The sequence below is a fragment of the Colias eurytheme genome, chromosome 20 (assembly GCF_061535395.1).
Source record: "Colias eurytheme isolate Ceu_HAF_F1 chromosome 20, ilColEury1 Martin Lab GWU primary, whole genome shotgun sequence".
NCBI classification, from domain to species: Eukaryota; Metazoa; Arthropoda; class Insecta; order Lepidoptera; family Pieridae; genus Colias; species Colias eurytheme.
Window position 1 is genome coordinate 2,220,854 of NC_142999.1, and position 23,940 is coordinate 2,244,793.

Here is a 23,940-nt window from a genome sequence, read left to right on the forward strand (position 1 = left end):
CATGCTAGACGATCTACAGAGTGTATAATACGTGCTTAACGTTCTGCAGAGTGTATAATACGTGCTAAACGTTCTGCAGAGTGTATAATACGCGCTAAACGTTCTGCAGAGTGTATAACACGTGCTACATGCTCTACACAGTGCATTTCATGTTCTACACTGACGATACCACATGCTAGACGATCTACAGAGTGTATAATACGTGCTAAACGTTCTGCAGAGTGTATAATACGTGCTTAACGTTCTGCAGAGTGTATAACACGTGCTACATGCTCTACACAGTGCATTTCATGTTCTACACTGACGATACCACATGCTAGACGATCTACAGAGTGTATAATACGTGCTTAACGTTCTGCAGAGTGTATAATACGTGCTAAACGTTCTGCAGAGTGTATAACACGTGCTACATGCTCTACACAGTGCATTTCATGTTCTACACTGACGATACCACATGCTAGACGATCTACAGAGTGTATAATACGTGCTTAACGTTCTGCAGAGTGTATAATACGTGCTAAACGTTCTGCAGAGTGTATAATACGCGCTAAACGTTCTGCAGAGTGTATAACACGTGCTACATGCTCTACACAGTGCATTTCATGTTCTACACTGACGATACCACATGCTAGACGATCTACAGAGTGTATAATACGTGCTAAACGTTCTGCAGAGTGTATAATACGTGCTAAACGTTCTGCAGAGTGTATAACACGTGCTACATGCTCTACACAGTGCATTTCATGTTCTACACTGACGATACCACATGCTAGACGATCTACAGAGTGTATAATACGTGCTTAACGTTCTGCAGAGTGTATAATACGTGCTAAACGTTCTGCAGAGTGTATAATACGCGCTAAACGTTCTGCAGAGTGTATAACACGTGCTACATGCTCTACACAGTGCATTTCATGTTCTACACTGACGATACCACATGCTAGACGATCTACAGAGTGTATAATACGTGCTAAACGTTCTTCAGAGTGTATAATACGTGCTAAACGTTCTGCAGAGTGTATAACATGTGCTACATGCTCTACACAGTGCATTTCATGTTCTACACTGACGATACCACATGCTAGACGATCTACAGAGTGTATAATACGTGCTAAACGTTCTGCAGAGTGTATAACACGTGCTACATGCTCTACACAGTGCATTTCATGTTCTACACTGACGATACCACATGCTAGACGATCTACAGAGTGTATAATACGTGCTAAACGTTCTGCAGAGTGTAATACACGTGCTACATGCTCTGCACAGTGCATTTCATGTTCTACACTGACGATACCACATGCTAGACGATCTACAGAGTGTATAATACGTGCTAAACGTTCTGCAGAGTGTATAACACGTGCTACATGCTCTACACAGTGCATTTCATGTTCTACACTGACGATACCACATGCTAGACGATCTACAGAGTGTATAATACGTGCTAAACGTTCTTCAGAGTGTATAATACGTGCTAAACGTTCTGCAGAGTGTATTACACGTGCTACATGCTCTGCACAGTGCATTTCATGTTCTACACTGACGATACCACATGCTAGACGATCTACAGAGTGTATAATACGTGCTAAACGTTCTGCAGAGTGTATAACACGTGCTACATGCTCTACACAGTGCATTTCATGTTCTACACTGACGATACCACATGCTAGACGATCTACAGAGTGTATAATACGTGCTAAACGTTCTTCAGAGTGTATAATACGTGCTAAACGTTCTGCAGAGTGTATAACACGTGCTACATGCTCTACACAGTGCATTTCATGTTCTACACTGACGATACCACATGCTAGACGATCTACAGAGTGTATAATACGTGCTAAACGTTCTGCACAGTGTATAACACGTGTTACATGCTCTACACAGTGCATTTCATGTTCTACACTGACGATACCACATGCTAGACGATCTACAGAGTGTATAATACGTGCTAAACGTTCTGCAGAGTGTATAACACGTGCTACATGCTCTACACAGTGCATTTCATGTTCTACACTGACGATACCACATGCTAGACGGTCTACAGAGTGTATAATACGTGCTGAACGTTCTGCACAGTGTATAACACGTGTTACATGCTCTACACAGTGCATTTCATGTTCTACACTGACGATACCACATGCTAGACGATCTACAGAGTGTATAATACGTGCTAAACGTTCTGCAGAGTGTATAACACGTGCTACATGCTCTACACAGTGCATTTCATGTTCTACACTGACGATACCACATGCTAGACGGTCTACAGAGTGTATAATACGTGCTAAACGTTCTGCAGAGTGTATAACACGTGTTACATGCTCTACACAGTGCATTTCATGTTCTACACTGAGGATACCATATGCTTGACGATCTACAGAGCGTATAATACGTGCTTAACGTTCTGCAGAGTGTATAATACGTGCTAAACGTTCTGCAGAGTGTATAACACGTGCTACATGCTCTACACAGTGCATTTCATGTTCTACACTGACGATACCACATGCTAGACGATCTACAGAGTGTATAATACGTGCTAAACGTTCTGCAGAGTGTATAACACGGGCTACATGCTCTACACAGTGCATTTCATGTTCTACACTGAGGATACCACATGCTAGACGATCTACAGAGTGTATAATACGTGCTAAACGTTCTGCAGAGTGTATAACACGTGCTACATGCTCTACACAGTGCATTTCATGTTCTACACTGACGATACCACATGCTAGACGATCTACAGAGTGTATAATACGTGCTAAACGTTCTGCAGAGTGTATAACACGTGCTACATGCTCTACACAGTGCATTTCATGTTCTACACTGACGATACCACATGCTAGACTATCTACAGAGTGTATAATACGTGCTTAACGTTCTGCAGAGTGTATAACACGTGCTACATGCTCTACACAGTGCATTTCATGTTCTACACTGACGATACCACATGCTAGACGATCTACAGAGTGTATAATATGTGCTAAACGTTCTGCAGAGTGTATAATACGTGCTAAACGTTCTGCAGAGTGTATAACACGTGCTACATGCTCTACACAGTGCATTTCATGTTCTACACTGAGGATACCACATGCTAGACGATCTACAGAGTGTATAATACGTGCTAAACGTTCTGCAGAGTGTATAATACGTGCTTAACGTTCTGCAGAGTGTATAATACGTGCTTAACGTTCTGCAGAGTGTATAATACGTGCTCCATGCTCTACACAGTGCATTTCATGTTCTACACTGACGATACCACATGCTAGACGATCTACAGAGTGTATAATACGTGCTAAACGTTCTGCAGAGTGTATAATACGTGCTAAACGTTCTGCAGAGTGTATTACACGTGCTACATGCTCTACACAGTGCATTTCATGTTCTACATTTACGATACCACATGCTAGACGATCTACAGAGTGTATAATACGTGCTAAACGTTCTGCAGAGTGTATAACACGTGCTACATGCTCTACACAGTGCATTTCATGTTCTACACTGACGATACCACATGCTAGACGATCTACAGAGTGTATAATACGTGCTAAACGTTCTGCAGAGTGTATAACACGTGCTCCATGCTCTACACAGTGCATTTCATGTTCTACACTGACGATACCACATGCTAGACGATCTACAGAGTGTATAATACGTGCTTAACGTTCTGCAGAGTGTATAATACGTGCTAAACGTTCTGCAGAGTGTATAATACGCGCTAAACGTTCTGCAGAGTGTATAACACGTGCTACATGCTCTACACAGTGCATTTTATGTTCTACACTGAGGATACCACATGCTAGACGATCTACAGAGTGTATAATACGTGCTAAACGTTCTGCAGAGTGTATAATACGTGCTTAACGTTCTGCAGAGTGTATAACACGTGCTACATGCTCTACACAGTGCATTTCATGTTCTACACTGACAATACCACATGCTAGACGATCTACAGAGTGTATAATACGTGCTAAACGCTCTGCAGAGTGTATAACACGTGCTTAACGTTCTGCAGAGTGTATAATACGTGCTTAACGTTCTGCAGAGTGTATAATACGTGCTCCATGCTCTACACAGTGCATTTCATGTTCTACACTGACGATACCACATGCTAGACGATCTACAGAGTGTATAATACGTGCTAAACGTTCTGCAGAGTGTATAATACGTGCTAAACGTTCTGCAGAGTGTATAACACGTGCTACATGCTCTACACAGTGCATTTCATGTTCTACACTGAGGATACCACATGCTAGACGATCTACAGAGTGTATAATACGTGCTAAACGTTCTGCAGAGTGTATAATACGTGCTTAACGTTCTGCAGAGTGTATAATACGTGCTTAACGTTCTGCAGAGTGTATAATACGTGCTCCATGCTCTACACAGTGCATTTCATGTTCTACACTGACGATACCACATGCTAGACGATCTACAGAGTGTATAATACGTGCTAAACGTTCTGCAGAGTGTATAATACGTGCTAAACGTTCTGCAGAGTGTATAACACGTGCTACATGCTCTGCACAGTGCATTTCATGTTCTACACTGACGATACCACATGCTAGACGATCTACAGAGTGTATAATACGTGCTAAACGTTCTGCAGAGTGTATAACACGTGCTACATGCTCTACACAGTGCATTTCATGTTCTACACTGACGATACCACATGCTAGACGATCTACAGAGTGTATAATACGTGCTAAACGTTCTGCAGAGTGTATAATACGTGCTAAACGTTCTGCAGAGTGTATAACACGTGCTACATGCTCTGCACAGTGCATTTCATGTTCTACACTGACGATACCACATGCTAGACGATCTACAGAGTGTATAATACGTGCTAAACGTTCTGCAGAGTGTATAACACGTGCTACATGCTCTGCACAGTGCATTTCATGTTCTACACTGACGATACCACATGCTAGACGATCTACAGAGTGTATAATACGTGCTAAACGTTCTGCAGAGTGTATAACACGTGCTACATGCTCTACACAGTGCATTTCATGTTCTACACTGACGATACCACATGCTAGACGATCTACAGAGTGTATAATACGTGCTTAACGTTCTGCAGAGTGTATAATACGTGCTAAACGTTCTGCAGAGTGTATAATACGCGCTAAACGTTCTGCAGAGTGTATAACACGTGCTACATGCTCTACACAGTGCATTTTATGTTCTACACTGAGGATACCACATGCTAGACGATCTACAGAGTGTATAATACGTGCTAAACGTTCTGCAGAGTTTATAATACGTGCTTAACGTTCTGCAGAGTGTATAACACGTGCTACATGCTCTACACAGTGCATTTCATGTTCTACACTGACAATACCACATGCTAGACGATCTACAGAGTGTATAATACGTGCTAAACGCTCTGCAGAGTGTATAACACGTGCTACATGCTCTACACAGCGCATTTCATGTTCTACACTGACGATACCACATGCTAGACGATCTACAGAGTGTATAATACGTGCTTAACGTTCTGCAGAGTGTATAACACGTGCTACATGCTCTACACAGTGCATTTCATGTTCTACACTGACGATACCACATGCTAGACGATCTACAGAGTGTATAATACGTGCTAAACGTTCTGCAGAGTGTATAACACGTGCTACATGCTCTACACAGTGCATTTTATGTTCTACACTGACGATACCACATGCTAGACGATCTACAGAGTGTATAATACGTGCTCAACGTTCTGCAGAGTGTATAACACGTGCTACATGCTCTACACAGTGCATTTCATGTTCTACACTGAGGATACCACATGCTAGACGATCTACAGAGTGTATAATACGTGCTAAACGTTCTGCAGAGTGTATAATACGTGCTAAACGTTCTGCAGAGTGTATAATACGTGCTTAACGTTCTGCAGATTGTATAATACGTGCTACATGCTCTACACAGTGCATTTCATGTTCTACACTGACGATACCACATGCTAGACGATCTACAGAGTGTATAATACGTGCTAAACGTTCTGCAGAGTGTATAACACGTGCTACATGCTCTACACAGTGCATTTCATGTTCTACACTGACGATACCACATGCTAGACGATCTACAGAGTGTATAATACGTGCTAAACGTTCTGCAGAGTGTATAATACGTGCTAAACGTTCTGCAGAGTGTATAACACGTGCTACATGCTCTACACAGTGCATTTCATGTTCTACACTGACGATACCACATGCTAGACGATCTACAGAGTGTATAATACGTGCTTAACGTTCTGCAGAGTGTATGACACGTGCTACATGCTCTACACAGTGCATTTCATGTTCTACACTGACGATACCACATGCTAGACGATCTACAGAGTGTATAATACTTGCTTAACGTTCTGCAGAGTGTATAACACGTGCTACATGCTTTACACAGTGCATTTCATGTTCTACACTGACGATACCACATGCTAGACGATCTACAGAGTGTATAATACGTGCTCAACGTTCTGCAGAGTGTATAACACGTGCTACATGCTCTACACAGTGCATTTCATGTTCTACACTGAGGATACCACATGCTAGACGATCTACAGAGTGTATAATACGTGCTAAACGTTCTGCAGAGAGTATAATACGTGCTAAACGTTCTGCAGAGTGTATAACACGTGCTTAACGTTCTGCAGAGTGTATAATACGTGCTCCATGCTCTACACAGTGCATTTCATGTTCTACACTGACGATACCACATGCTAGACGATCTACAGAGTGTATAATACGTGCTAAACGTTCTGCAGAGTGTATAATACGTGCTAAACGTTCTGCAGAGTGTATTACACGTGCTACATGCTCTACACAGTGCATTTCATGTTCTACATTTACGATACCACATGCTAGACGATCTACAGAGTGTATAATACGTGCTAAACGTTCTGCAGAGTGTATAACACGTGCTACATGCTCTACACAGTGCATTTCATGTTCTACACTGACGATACCACATACCACATGCTAGACGATCTACAGAGTGTATAATACGTGCTAAACGTTCTGCAGAGTGTATAACACGTGCTACATGCTCTGCACAGTGCATTTCATGTTCTACACTGACGATACCACATGCTAGACGATCTACAGAGTGTATAATACGTGCTAAACGTTCTGCAGAGTGTATAACACGTGCTCCATGCTCTACACAGTGCATTTCATGTTCTACACTGACGATACCACATGCTAGACGATCTACAGAGTGTATAATACGTGCTTAACGTTCTGCAGAGTGTATAATACGTGCTAAACGTTCTGCAGAGTGTATAATACGCGCTAAACGTTCTGCAGAGTGTATAACACGTGCTACATGCTCTACACAGTGCATTTTATGTTCTACACTGAGGATACCACATGCTAGACGATCTACAGAGTGTATAATACGTGCTAAACGTTCTGCAGAGTGTATAATACGTGCTTAACGTTCTGCAGAGTGTATAACACGTGCTACATGCTCTACACAGTGCATTTCATGTTCTACACTGACAATACCACATGCTAGACGATCTACAGAGTGTATAATACGTGCTAAACGCTCTGCAGAGTGTATAACACGTGCTTAACGTTCTGCAGAGTGTATAATACGTGCTTAACGTTCTGCAGAGTGTATAATACGTGCTCCATGCTCTACACAGTGCATTTCATGTTCTACACTGACGATACCACATGCTAGACGATCTACAGAGTGTATAATACGTGCTAAACGTTCTGCAGAGTGTATAATACGTGCTAAACGTTCTGCAGAGTGTATAACACGTGCTACATGCTCTACACAGTGCATTTCATGTTCTACACTGAGGATACCACATGCTAGACGATCTACAGAGTGTATAATACGTGCTAAACGTTCTGCAGAGTGTATAATACGTGCTTAACGTTCTGCAGAGTGTATAATACGTGCTTAACGTTCTGCAGAGTGTATAATACGTGCTCCATGCTCTACACAGTGCATTTCATGTTCTACACTGACGATACCACATGCTAGACGATCTACAGAGTGTATAATACGTGCTAAACGTTCTGCAGAGTGTATAATACGTGCTAAACGTTCTGCAGAGTGTATAACACGTGCTACATGCTCTGCACAGTGCATTTCATGTTCTACACTGACGATACCACATGCTAGACGATCTACAGAGTGTATAATACGTGCTAAACGTTCTGCAGAGTGTATAACACGTGCTACATGCTCTACACAGTGCATTTCATGTTCTACACTGACGATACCACATGCTAGACGATCTACAGAGTGTATAATACGTGCTAAACGTTCTGCAGAGTGTATAATACGTGCTAAACGTTCTGCAGAGTGTATAACACGTGCTACATGCTCTGCACAGTGCATTTCATGTTCTACACTGACGATACCACATGCTAGACGATCTACAGAGTGTATAATACGTGCTAAACGTTCTGCAGAGTGTATAACACGTGCTACATGCTCTGCACAGTGCATTTCATGTTCTACACTGACGATACCACATGCTAGACGATCTACAGAGTGTATAATACGTGCTAAACGTTCTGCAGAGTGTATAACACGTGCTACATGCTCTGCACAGTGCATTTCATGTTCTACACTGACGATACCACATGCTAGACGATCTACAGAGTGTATAATACGTGCTAAACGTTCTGCAGAGTGTATAACACGTGCTACATGCTCTACACAGTGCATTTCATGTTCTACACTGACGATACCACATGCTAGACGATCTACAGAGTGTATAATACGTGCTTAACGTTCTGCAGAGTGTATAATACGTGCTAAACGTTCTGCAGAGTGTATAATACGCGCTAAACGTTCTGCAGAGTGTATAACACGTGCTACATGCTCTACACAGTGCATTTTATGTTCTACACTGAGGATACCACATGCTAGACGATCTACAGAGTGTATAATACGTGCTAAACGTTCTGCAGAGTTTATAATACGTGCTTAACGTTCTGCAGAGTGTATAACACGTGCTACATGCTCTACACAGTGCATTTCATGTTCTACACTGACAATACCACATGCTAGACGATCTACAGAGTGTATAATACGTGCTAAACGCTCTGCAGAGTGTATAACACGTGCTACATGCTCTACACAGCGCATTTCATGTTCTACACTGACGATACCACATGCTAGACGATCTACAGAGTGTATAATACGTGCTTAACGTTCTGCAGAGTGTATAACACGTGCTACATGCTCTACACAGTGCATTTCATGTTCTACACTGACGATACCACATGCTAGACGATCTACAGAGTGTATAATACGTGCTAAACGTTCTGCAGAGTGTATAACACGTGCTACATGCTCTACACAGTGCATTTTATGTTCTACACTGACGATACCACATGCTAGACGATCTACAGAGTGTATAATACGTGCTCAACGTTCTGCAGAGTGTATAACACGTGCTACATGCTCTACACAGTGCATTTCATGTTCTACACTGAGGATACCACATGCTAGACGATCTACAGAGTGTATAATACGTGCTAAACGTTCTGCAGAGTGTATAATACGTGCTAAACGTTCTGCAGAGTGTATAATACGTGCTTAATGTTCTGCAGATTGTATAATACGTGCTACATGCTCTACACAGTGCATTTCATGTTCTACACTGACGATACCACATGCTAGACGATCTACAGAGTGTATAATACGTGCTAAACGTTCTGCAGAGTGTATAACACGTGCTACATGCTCTACACAGTGCATTTCATGTTCTACACTGACGATACCACATGCTAGACGATCTACAGAGTGTATAATACGTGCTAAACGTTCTGCAGAGTGTATAATACGTGCTAAACGTTCTGCAGAGTGTATAACACGTGCTACATGCTCTACACAGTGCATTTCATGTTCTACACTGACGATACCACATGCTAGACGATCTACAGAGTGTATAATACGTGCTTAACGTTCTGCAGAGTGTATGACACGTTCTACATGCTCTACACAGTGCATTTCATGTTCTACACTGACGATACCACATGCTAGACGATCTACAGAGTGTATAATACTTGCTTAACGTTCTGCAGAGTGTATAACACGTGCTACATGCTTTACACAGTGCATTTCATGTTCTACACTGACGATACCACATGCTAGACGATCTACAGAGTGTATAATACGTGCTCAACGTTCTGCAGAGTGTATAACACGTGCTACATGCTCTACACAGTGCATTTCATGTTCTACACTGAGGATACCACATGCTAGACGATCTACAGAGTGTATAATACGTGCTAAACGTTCTGCAGAGAGTATAATACGTGCTAAACGTTCTGCAGAGTGTATAACACGTGCTTAACGTTCTGCAGAGTGAATAATACGTGCTACATGCTCTACACAGTGCATTTCATGTTCTACACTGACGATACCACATGCTAGACGATCTACAGAGTGTATAATACGTGCTAAACGTTCTGCAGAGTGTATAACACGTGCTACATGCTCTACACAGTGCATTTCATGTTCTACACTGACGATACCACATGCTAGACGATCTACAGAGTGTATAATACGTGCTAAACGTTCTGCAGAGTGTATTACACGTGCTACATGCTCTGCACAGTGCATTTCATGTTCTACACTGACGATACCACATGCTAGACGATCTACAGAGTGTATAATACGTGCTAAACGTTCTGCAGAGTGTATAACACGTGCTACATGCTCTACACAGTGCATTTCATGTTCTACACTGACGATACCACATGCTAGACGGTCTACAGAGTGTATAATACGTGCTGAACGTTCTGCACAGTGTATAACACGTGTTACATGCTCTACACAGTGCATTTCATGTTCTACACTGAGGATACCACATGCTAGACGATCTACAGAGTGTATAATACGTGCTTAACGTTCTGCAGAGTGTATAACACGTACTACATGCTCTACACAGTGCATTTCATTTTCTACACTGACAATACCACATGCTAGACGGTCTACAGAGTGTATAATACGTGCTAAACGTTCTGCAGAGTGTATAACACGTGTTACATGCTCTACACAGTGCATTTCATGTTCTACACTGAGGATACCATATGCTTGACGATCTACAGAGCGTATAATACGTGCTTTACGTTCTGCAGAGTGTATAATACGTGCTAAACGTTCTGCAGAGTGTATAACACGTGCTACATGCTCTACACAGTGCATTTAATGTTCTACACTGACGATACCACATGCTAGACGATCTACAGAGTGTATAATACGTGCTAAACGTTCTGCAGAGTGTATAACACGTGTTACATGCTCTACACAGTGCATTTCATGTTCTACACTGAGGATACCATATGCTTGACGATCTATAGAGCGTATAATACGTGCTTAACGTTCTGCAGAGTGTATAATACGTGCTAAACGTTCTGCAGAGTGTATAACACGTGCTACATGCTCTACACAGTGCATTTCATGTTCTACACTGACGATACCACATGCTAGACGATCTACAGAGTGTATAATACGTGCTAAACGTTCTGCAGAGTGTATAACACGTGCTACATGCTCTACACAGTGCATTTCATGTTCTACACTGAGGATACCACATGCTAGACGATCTACAGAGTGTATAATACGTGCTAAACGTTCTGCAGAGTGTATAACACGTGCTACATGCTCTACACAGTGCATTTCATGTTCTACACTGACGATACCACATGCTAGACGATCTACAGAGTGTATAATACGTGCTAAACGTTCTGCAGAGTGTATAACACGTGCTACATGCTCTACACAGTGCATTTCATGTTCTACACTGACGATACCACATGCTAGACTATCTACAGAGTGTATAATACGTGCTTAACGTTCTGCAGAGTGTATAACACGTGCTACATGCTCTACACAGTGCATTTCATGTTCTACACTGACGATACCACATGCTAGACGATCTACAGAGTGTATAATACGTGCTAAACGTTCTGCAGAGTGTATAATACGTGCTAAACGTTCTGCAGAGTGTATAACACGTGCTACATGCTCTACACAGTGCATTTCATGTTCTACACTGAGGATACCACATGCTAGACGATCTACAGAGTGTATAATACGTGCTAAACGTTCTGCAGAGTGTATAATACGTGCTTAACGTTCTGCAGAGTGTATAATACGTGCTCCATGCTCTACACAGTGCATTTCATGTTCTACACTGACGATACCACATGCTAGACGATCTACAGAGTGTATAATACGTGCTAAACGTTCTGCAGAGTGTATAATACGTGCTAAACGTTCTGCAGAGTGTATTACACGTGCTACATGCTCTACACAGTGCATTTCATGTTCTACATTTACGATACCACATGCTAGACGATCTACAGAGTGTATAATACGTGCTAAACGTTCTGCAGAGTGTATAACACGTGCTACATGCTCTACACAGTGCATTTCATGTTCTACACTGACGATACCACATGCTAGACGATCTACAGAGTGTATAATACGTGCTAAACGTTCTGCAGAGTGTATAACACGTGCTACATGCTCTGCACAGTGCATTTCATGTTCTACACTGACGATACCACATGCTAGACGATCTACAGAGTGTATAATACGTGCTAAACGTTCTGCAGAGTGTATAACACGTGCTACATGCTCTACACAGTGCATTTCATGTTCTACACTGACGATACCACATGCTAGACGATCTACAGAGTGTATAATACGTGCTTCACGTTCTGCAGAGTGCTTAACTTTCTGCAGAGTGTATAATACGTGCTAAACGTTCTGCAGAGTGTATAACACGTGCTACATGCTCTACACAGTGCATTTTATGTTCTTCACTGAGGATACCACATGCTAGACGATCTACAGAGTGTATAATACGTGCTAAACGTTCTGCAGAGTGTATAATACGTGCTAAACGTTCTGCAGAGTGTATAACACGTGCTACATGCTCTACACAGTGCATTTCATGTTCTACACTGACGATACCACATGCTAGACGATCTATAGAGTGTATAATACGTGCTAAACGTTCTGCAGAGTGTATAACACGTGCTACATGCTCTACACAGTGCATTTCATGTTCTACACTGAGGATACCACATGCTAGACGATCTACAGAGTGTTTAATACGTGCTAAACGTTCTGCAGAGTGTATAATACGTGCTTAACGTTCTGCAGAGTGTATAATACGTGCTAAACGTTCTGCAGAGTGTATAACACGTGCTACATGCTCTACACAGTGCATTTCATGTTCTACACTGACGATACCACATGCTAGACGATCTACAGAGTGTATAATACGTGCTAAACGCTCTGCAGAGTGTATTACACGTGCTACATGCTCAACACAGTGCATTTCATGTTCTACACTGACGATACCACATGCTAGACGATCTACAGAGTGTATAATACGTGCTTAACGTTCTGCAGAGTGTATAATACGTGCTAAACGTTCTGCACAGTGTATAACACGTGTTACATGCTCTACACAGTGCATTTCATGTTCTACACTGAGGATACCACATGCTAGACGATCTACAGAGTGTATAATACGTGCTAAACGTTCTGCAGAGTGTATAACACGTGCTACATGCTCTACACAGTGCATTTCATGTTCTACACTGACGATACCACATGCTAGACGGTCTACAGAGTGTATAATACGTGCTAAACGTTCTGCAGAGTGTATAACACGTGTTATATGCTCTACACAGTGCATTTCATGTTCTACACTGAGGATACCACATGCTTGACGATCTACAGAGTGTATAATACGTGCTTAACGTTCTGCAGAGTGTATAATACGTGCTAAACGTTCTGCAGAGTGTATAACACGTGCTACATGCTCTACACAGTGCATTTCATGTTCTACACTGACGATACCACATGCTAGACGATCTACAGAGTGTATAATACGTGCTCAATGTTCTGCAGAGTGTATAACACGTGCTACATGCTCTACACAGTGCATTTCATGTTCTACACTGAGGATACCACATGCTAGACGATCTACAGAGTGTATAATACGTGCTAAACGTTCTGCAGAGTGTATAACACGTGCTACATGCTCTACACAGTGCATTTCATGTTCTACACTGACGATACCACATGCTAGACGATCTACAGAGTGTATAATACGTGCTAAACGTTCTTCAGAGTGTATAATACGTGCTAAACGTTCTGCAGAGTGTATAACATGTGCTACATGCTCTACACAGTGCATTTCATGTTCTACACTGACGATACCACATGCTAGACGATCTACAGAGTGTATAATACGTGCTAAACGTTCTGCAGAGTGTATAACACGTGCTACATGCTCTACACAGTGCATTTCATGTTCTACACTGAGGATACCACATGCTAGACGATCTACAGAGTGTATAATACGTGCTAAACGTTCTGCAGAGTGTATAATACGTGCTAAACGTTCTGCAGAGTGTATAACACGTGCTACATGCTCTACACAGTGCATTTCATGTTCTACACTGAGGATACCACATGCTAGACGATCTACTGAGTGTATAATACGTGCTAAACGTTCTGCAGAGTGTATAATACGTGCTTAACGTTCTGCAGAGTGTATAATACGTGCTAAACGTTCTGCAGAGTGTATAACACGTGCTACATGCTCTACACAGTGCATTTCATGTTCTACACTGAAGATACCACATGCTAGACGATCTACAGAGTGTATAATACGTGCTTAACGTTCTACAGAGTGTATGACACGTGCTACATGCTCTACACAGTGCATTTCATGTTCTACACTGACGATACCACATGCTAGACGATCTACAGAGTGTATAATACGTGCTAAACGTTCTGCAGAGTGTATAATACGTGCTAAACGTTCTGCAGAGTGTATAACACGTGCTACATGCTCTACACAGTGCATTTCATGTTCTTCACTGAGGATACCACATGCTAGACGATCTACAGAGTGTATAATACGTGCTAAACGTTCTGCAGAGTGTAAAATACGTGCTTAACGTTCTGCAGAGTGTATAACACGTGCTACATGCTCTACACAGCGCATTTCATGTTCTACACTGAGGATACCACATGCTAGACGATCTACAGAGTGTATAATACGTGCTAAACGTTCTGCAGAGTGTATAACACGTGCTACATGCTCTACACAGTGCATTTCATGTTCTACACTGAGGATACCACATGCTAGACGATCTACAGAGTGTATAATACGTGCTAAACGTTCTGCAGAGTGTATAATACGTGCTAAACGTTCTGCAGAGTGTATAAAACGTGCTAAACGTTCTGCAGAGTGTATAACACGTGCTACATGCTCTACACAGTGCATTTCATGTTCTACACTGACGATACCACATGCTAGACGATCTACAGAGTGTATAATACGTGCTAAACGTTCTGTAGAGTGTTTAACACGTGCTACATGCTCTACACAGTGCATTTCATGTTCTACACTGACGATACCACATGCTAGACGATCTACAGAGTGTATAATACGTGCTAAACGTTCTGCAGAGTATAAATTTATAAAGAATAGAAAAAATTCGATCACGAGGCGGGACTCGAACCCGCATCCTTCGCGCCATTCCGGGGCGGATGCCTCACCAACTCAGCCACTCGTGACCCGCCCGAGTGATCGAATTTATTCTATTCTTTCAGTTTTATGTGTCTGAAGGGACACACCGCGCGCCATCTATTGAGATGATTAACAACCATTTCAACCAATATGAAGCACTTTTCAGTGAATACAATATTGTAACGATGGAACACGACCTTTTTTGTTGAATTTATATTTTTGGTTTTATGGCATTCAAATGCTTTATAAATATAAATTTATAAAGAATAGAAAAAATTCGATCACGAGGCGGGACTCGAACCCGCATCCTTCGCGCCATTCCGGGGCGGATGCCTCACCAACTCAGCCACTCGTGACCCGCCCGAGTGATCGAATTTATTCTATTCTTTCAGTTTTATGTGTCTGAAGGGACACACCGCGCGCCATCTATTGAGATGATTAACAACCATTTCAACCAATATGAAGCACTTTTCAGTAATAAATATAAATTTATAAAGAATAGAAAAAAAAAATTTTTCTATTCTTTATAAATTTATATTTATAAAGCATTTGAATGCCATAAAACCAAAAATATAAATTCAACAAAAAAGGTCGTGTTCCATCGTTACAATATTGTATTCACTGAAAAGTGCTTCATATTGGTTGAAATGGTTGTTAATCATCTCAATAGATGGCGCGCGGTGTGTCCCTTCAGACACATAAAACTGAAAGAATAGAATAAATTCGATCACTCGGGCGGGTCACGAGTGGCTGAGTTGGTGAGGCATCCGCCCCGGAATGGCGCGAAGGATGCGGGTTCGAGTCCCGCCTCGTGATCGAATTTTTTCTATTCTTTATAAATTTATATTTATAAAGCATTTGAATGCCATAAAACCAAAAATATAAGTTCTGCAGAGTGTATAATACGTGATAAACGTTCTGCAGAGTGTATAATACGTGCTAAACCTATGCACATATAATTTAGATTTAATAGTCGAATGTTACAATAATCTTATTATATTTGTAATTGTACCTGTGTGTTCTCCAAATAAATAAATAAATAAATAATAAACGTTCTGCAGAGTGTATAACACGTGCTACATGCTCTACACAGTGCATTTCATGTTCTACACTGACGATACCACATGCTAGACGATCTACAGAGTGTATAATACGTGCTTAACGTTCTGCAGAGTGTATAATACGTGCTAAACGTTCTGCAGAGTGTATAATACGTGCTAAACGTTCTGCAGAGTGTATAACACGTGCTAAATGTTCTACAGAGTGCATTTCATGTTCTACACTGACGATACCACATGCTAGACGATCTACAGAGTGTATAATACGTGCTAAACGTTCTGCAGAGTGTTTAACACGTGCTACATGCTCTACACAGTGCATTTCATGTTCTACACTGACGATACCACATGCTAGACGATCTACAGAGTGTATAATAAGTGCCTTACGTTCTGCAGAGTGTATACTACGTGCTACACGTTATGCAGAGTGTATAACACATGCTAAACGTTCTACAGAATGTTTAACACGTGCTAAACGGTCTACAGAGTGTATACGTGCTACACATGTATACACATATATATATACACATGCTACACATGGATTTCACTCTACACAGTACATATATTATACGATCCTATACATACATACATTACACAGAAGATAAGATGTCTGCATTTTATTTATAGCTAATATTTATAAATATTAAATAGATATTTGAATTTCATTCTAAAAATATACTTTCCTGACTTATAAACACAGCCCCTCAGTACAGAATTTAAATTTTATTTTTAATTTATAATTGATTCTTAAACTAAATTATATTTGTAATGCACGTTTTTCTTTTTTTTTCAGCAGCATTGAACACCGACGGTAGTTAGGAACGAAGACACTGTTATTAATATAATGTATAGAACATTTTGTATGTATGTTTTAGTATAGCTCGGTAAATACTGTACTCTACTGAAGTTGAAATTGTTTTGATTGCATTCCATTATGTATTTTTTACTCAAATCATAATAAAATGTCATGTTTGGAGGTTTTATAGTTGTATTATTTAATGTTGAAATGTTTAACCATGTTTTAATTAAGAATAATGTTTCATTGACCAAGAATCGAACCTGTGACTTGGTTTTAAATACTGGACCAAGATGTCACGAATGTAATAAGTACATAATATAGTATGTATCAATTACTTTGTATTTTATAACAATCCCATTCCCATAAAAATTGAATTAATAAAATAATCATCCTTGAATATTAATATAAGCTTCTATGTATTTTTAAAATTTAGAAATTAGAGCAGTTCTTTTGAATTGAGTATATGGAAAATTTAAAAAATGGCAGTACAATGTTTTGACTTCAAAAATTAAATATAGTTCAACTTCAGTAAGTAAATAAAAGGCGTTTGTATGTAGTTGTTTGTTTTTTAATTTTTCACAAAATTATCACTACCGATCATTTTTTGTCGTAATTTTTTTTACTGGAATATCTTTTTTCTTTGAATCTTACTATCTGTTCGTGAATGTAAAAATTTTATCAATTTTGTACAGCCGTTTAAAGTACGAATTACTTGGATATTCAATTTCTTTTACGCAATTATCGATGTTTACAGTCTTCATTTATGTCTATCTGTTTATTTATTGAATTATCTTCTAAATGGCTGTACAGAATTGAATGAATAAAGATGAAATTATAATTGTTTTATCTATACTGTAATCTTGTTTTTTTTTTTATTTAGCAACGAAATCTTCTTGAAAGTATAATATAACATTTCTTTTTTATTTTTATACAAAAAAACAAAAAAGACGTGTGGCACTCGGGGACTGCCGCGGTAAAGCTATTGCATGCTATGCCTTCAAGCCACACCTCCGCACCCGTCGGAGTGGGGAGCGTGAGGTTTTTCGTTACGGAATTTTTGGATTCGGTCCCCGCGCTCAAGGCCCGCGATAGAAGCTATGCAATAGCTTAAATTTTTTTTTCGTTTTTGAACTACATACAAACGCCTTTTTATCCTATATATAGCTGATATAGCGGTCGCAGGTGGACCAAGCTAGTCGTGTCCTCAGCTGTTATTTATTGTAAGTTTCACCAAAATGAGCTCAGCTCTTCCATACGTTTAGACCAATTCGCCGACGATATAAAAACCATTGATTACATGTTATTTTGAGTTTTACTGGCTGCTAACGTACTAAATTAATTTTTAGTTATAATACTTGATAATTACACCCGGTTTCTATAATCTATGATTTTGTCTCCAGCAACTTTATTGTCTTTGAAAGTTCTAAGATCTTTTTAAATAGAGAGTTGATTTATTATAAAAACTGGGCGTAAATATTTATATCAACAGAATGAAAATTATTCTACAAACTTCTAGAAGACATAGACATAACATTCAATAGACAATTATATTTTTTTTAATATTTTTCATTGCTTTTTTATATGGAGGGAAGATGTTATGAGGACCAACTCAGTGTATTAAAAAGTGTCCGCTGAAAGGCAGCAAATTAAGATGGCGCCATAGTAGCAAGTGGAAAGATTTAAAAAATAGCGCTATAAATTAAAAGAGTAGGATACTAAATAAAAAAGGAAAAAAACACTTTCACAAATATTTTTTTCTCTTCGGATTTATAACAATAAATAAATAAAAAAGACGTGTGGCACTCGGGGACTGCCGCGGTAAAGCTATTGCATGCTATGCCTTCAAGCCACACCGAGCCCGTCCGCGTCGGAGTGGGGAGCGTGAGGTTTTTTCGTTACGGAATTTCTCGAATCGGTCCCCGCCATAGAAATCTAAATAACAAGACACATAGAAGTGCTATAGGTCATAATTCGTATGAAAACCGCTGTCGCCAAAATCAACACATTCAAACCGAAAGCTAAACAGTACACACAAGTAAACTATGCCTTTTATTGGACAACTTGATTTTAGTGAAAACTAACTTAAATATTAAATTAAGCTTTTTAATATGTATCCTAACGCACGAATTTACGGTTTATTTTAGAATAACATCCCTAAGTATATGAGACGTTTTGTTTCTTTTTGCTCCAATAAGGTTGAAACTGTGTCATTCATTGTTATTTCGATTACTAAAAAATAATAATTATTATTACTATTATTACACTCGTAATACTTGTAAATATTCTATAATTTTAAGGAAAAACGGCATTATTTCTAAAAAAAAATATTTACCGATGAAATATTATTCCTTTATTTGTATAATTCCAACTTGTGGAAGAATTTCCGCAATGGGAAATGCTGAAACACACCATGTATACACACATACGTCTCCATAGCAACTGAACTGTGACGAACACACTGGTGATGTGAAAGTCACCTGAGTGGCGACAAGGTCACGCGCGCTTACGACTTCTAGTGTCTTGTTATTTAGATTTCTATGGTCCCCGCGCTCAAGGCCCGCGATAGAAGCTATGCAATAGCTTAAAATCTATCTAAAAAGTTTATAAAAGTCTACAACTGCTAATTTCATATCCTTTCCTCTTGCTACGCAATTTTGGTGGGTTAGTGAACTATAATTTGCTGTTTGGTCCTCCTTACTTCTACCCTCCATACTTTTTTATATTTATTTTAGGACCATTTGTGATGTTGTAACAAAGTGATTTAGTTTTGTTTATCTTGCCTCTGATTTTGATTTGTGGTACATGTTTAATTTAAGACTAAATTTGTACACTTATTTGTTAATATAATTATTTAATGAATGTATTTATGGTTTTTTATTATCACTCTCATTGTATAGTTTAATTATTCACTGTGAGCGTGTTTTTACTTATTTGCTGTTTTTTTATATAAACACATATTTACAGAAAAATCGGGTTATATATATATATTACTTAAAAATTGGGTGACACATGAGATTATTATTTTACTAATTTCTTTTCATTATCCACAAATATGGAAAAAAGTAATATAATAAAAATATAATTCATATCTATTAAAGTAATTTTTATAATTAAAATAAGTAGCAAATCGTAGAAAATTTTAAAATTATTTATTATGTTATTAGAACTTTCTCAACTACTCCTCAAAAGTAATAACAATATTTCAACCAACTTTCCTATTTAATTATGTAAGATTGCAGGATTTTTGTTCCTGTGACTAACGTTGAAAAATAAAGCCTAAGACATAATTTAAAATATACAAGTGCCTAATTCTATATGAGGTGGAAAATAGTTCGAGGTGATATCACAATATAATATATTATTAGATACCGGATTCTTGCAAAATCTCTGTTAATAGTTAATATTATGTTTATCTATGAAAACTACGATATTTGTATGGCTAATTGAATATCGACAAACTGCCATTCATTTGACATAAAACCATACTAAAAAATATCACGCATGTAAAATTATTAGAAATCTTTTTTTTATTGCAAGTACAGGAATTATACTTTTAAATATTTAAGTAAAATTTCCTCGTAATGTCTCTATAGCGATGTTTCACTTAAATAGTAGTATTTTCGGTATTAATCAGTTCTTTAAAGAAACGAATCTTCAATGACGGCGTTTATCATTCCCTCTCGCTCACACACGGCCGTACGGTATGCAAAAAAAAATTGAAAAATAAAATCACTAAAATGTATTTGATTTTCCCTATAATAGTTTTTATCATAAATTTACAATGACAATTATGCATTTGCGAAAGTAAATAATGTTTTATCGGAATTTGACAAAATATGTTCTTTGGGAAAAGTTGTTCAGTTTTATGGGCATATTACAAGTATTATGGGGATTTTATTACATTCTGTATACGTAAATATGATAATTCATATAAATACACAAATACAATAACAAAAAAGTTTGCCAACAAACAATTTGAAATAATGAATAAAATAATTATCAAGTTACGTTATTTTTATTTTCTTTTTTGCTGATCCTACCATCTGTCAAAGTCAGCTTTGGCCGCCATTGAAGATTCGTTTCTTTATTGAACTGACTAATAAATGAACAATGATCTTAAATAATAGCATCTTGGCGGTCTTAAAAATAAAGATCAAAATGTCCAGAAATGACAGTTTGCAAGCTATGCTTTTTCACTGGCCTATAATTATTATTATATTCGACATGTAGGACAAGTGACAAGTGAGATATGCATTTTGTTATTTATTGTATGTTTAGGATAACATCACAATATAAATACTGCAAATTGTTAAATTCGCGCCAAAACATAATTAAAAAAATGACAGTACAGACTAAAGTACTAAACTAACAACTTAAATGTCTAAGTCAGACAATATTGAAATATTTTGCTATGGTGCAAGACTTCCGATTTAATTAATCTGTATTTGATTACTCAAGATTGTGAATGACGACATAAATTATACATACCTAGTAAATTTTCTTCATACATGAGTTGAAGAAGATGTTTAGATTTGCCTCGCTGTATGGGCCTTAAATTATTTTAAAAATGAATCAATAAATAACACGACACGCCGAAAGCATAATTATATCGATTGAATTTAAGTCGAGAAAATAATTATCCACACAGTATACAAGAAAATCACTATTCTTACAGTAGGTATACAGTTGTTTTTTGATTCAGGTATCTGTTGTATAATTTAAACACTTAAGCCCAAAGTTAAAAAATAGTTTGTAAATAGAAACATGAGTTTGTCATCTTAGGATAGTATGAATCTAACTGCAGCATGACTTTACTTGCACTTAGGTTCGTTAAGTCTAAGTTACGTCTGTGTTATTATTTTGGTTATGTCATGTTTATAATATTATTTAATTGGAGAATATATAATCATTGCATTTTTATTTGGTGTTTTATTTCTCAACGAATTTCCCATCTTTTGAATACATAGTTACCTTAAAATATTTGTTTATATATAAGAGATTTCAGTAATTTCACGAACTATAATTATTATACCATTTAACGTGAAAGGTAATAGACGTATACTCCAGTGTTTCACTTTTTGCACACTCATAGCTAGACTATAGTACAATCTAAAAATTTGTTTTGCCTTGCCTGCTAACTATTTCATTACCTAATTATTATTATCATCCTAGATAAAGTGCCTCAATCGGTTTTTTCATCCACTCCAGATATATATGAATTATCATAATTTACTATAAAAAATGTATTATATTACACTTTACTGAGAAAATTAGCATTTCTATTCATATACCTAGGTAGATGTCGTGGCCATGTCGTAGATTTGATGAGAATTGATTGATTTGAAACATGTGTGATTATATTTTAAACAATTTTCTATATGGATGAGTATTTTTGTAAACTCACTCTTATTTTCGGTCTAATTTAATAGGACAACTAGGAAGGAAGGATATTAAATAAAATACATTATTATATTCTAAATCATTTAATAAAATTAAAACGATATAACATATGGACAATAAATAGTTGTGCGGTGAAATAAAATTAACATTCATATAAATATTTTATTAAATGGGTAATCTATTTCATTAAAAAACCTATATAAATTAATAATTACACTATTTATGACTGAACAAGCGACGAATTATACAAATATATTGAATTAAAACGGATTTTTGTATAATACCCGAGTCCAAACTTATTAAATATCTTATTTGCAATAAAAATATATTATTATATTGCACACACAATTTAACCTAAAAAGGAATGCTCTGGAAAGAAACTACTAATGCGACTAGAAATATAAGCATATAATATAAGAGACTGGGCTAAAGAAGTAACAAATACAAGAAATCTAAATAATTTGGAAAATCCAAAAGTGCACGCCTCATAATTTTTTTTTAATAAATATTTATTAATTATTATTTTTGTTTATTTAATAACAATTAAACCACATCGAATCAGACCCTGAAAAATGAAAGGGTTCTATTCCTGAGCATACTCAAGCGTAAGAGAAAAAAAAAGACTCGATTAGTAAAGTATTTCGGTCGCCATCGTGTTAACAAGAAAATCCTCCGCACATACAGACACACGGACGTCCAAGACAGAACTTTTTTAAACTGTTTTTTAACTAGTTTAAATAACAAAAATGACATCAAAAATATCATGAATGTTAAAAATAGTGTTTTTTCTTAATATGTGTGTGTATGTATTATCTTACAAGTGCAATGTATGATACATAAAGACATTTTAAGTTTGAAAGATGTTTTGCGCGAAGTGACAGTAGTACCCACCTCAACGCTTCGCTTATGAGGCGTGCAAAATAATTATCGAAATCGGTCCACCCGTTCACGCGTGATGCCGTGACCAAGGAAAACGGGTTTCATTTTTTATAAATATAGATTATTTTTTATAAATATAATCATCTCCTCTCTTCCTCCCCCTGTTATTATTATGGGTGACTTTAATGGCCACCATACTTCTTGGGGCTCGTACATTTGCGACTCCTTTGGATATCTTTTGGTTGACCTCTTTGAAGATCTGAATATGT

The 23,940-nt window shown here is 38.1% G+C and overlaps 1 protein-coding gene across 3 annotated transcripts in view; it reads left to right on the forward strand.

Moving 5' to 3' along the window:
- Pi4KIIalpha (phosphatidylinositol 4-kinase II alpha) overlaps positions 1–20,255 on the forward strand; it is a 56,799-nt gene extending 36,544 nt beyond the window's left edge. For 2 of the 3 annotated variants that reach the window (XM_090113575.1, XM_090113577.1), the window contains exon 11: positions 17,387–20,255. The gene's annotated coding sequence lies outside the window, so the exon portion shown is untranslated. The remainder of the gene's footprint in view (positions 1–17,386) is intronic. The other variant, XM_090113576.1, reaches the window with a different exon arrangement.
- The last annotated feature ends 3,685 nt before the right edge of the window (positions 20,256–23,940 follow it).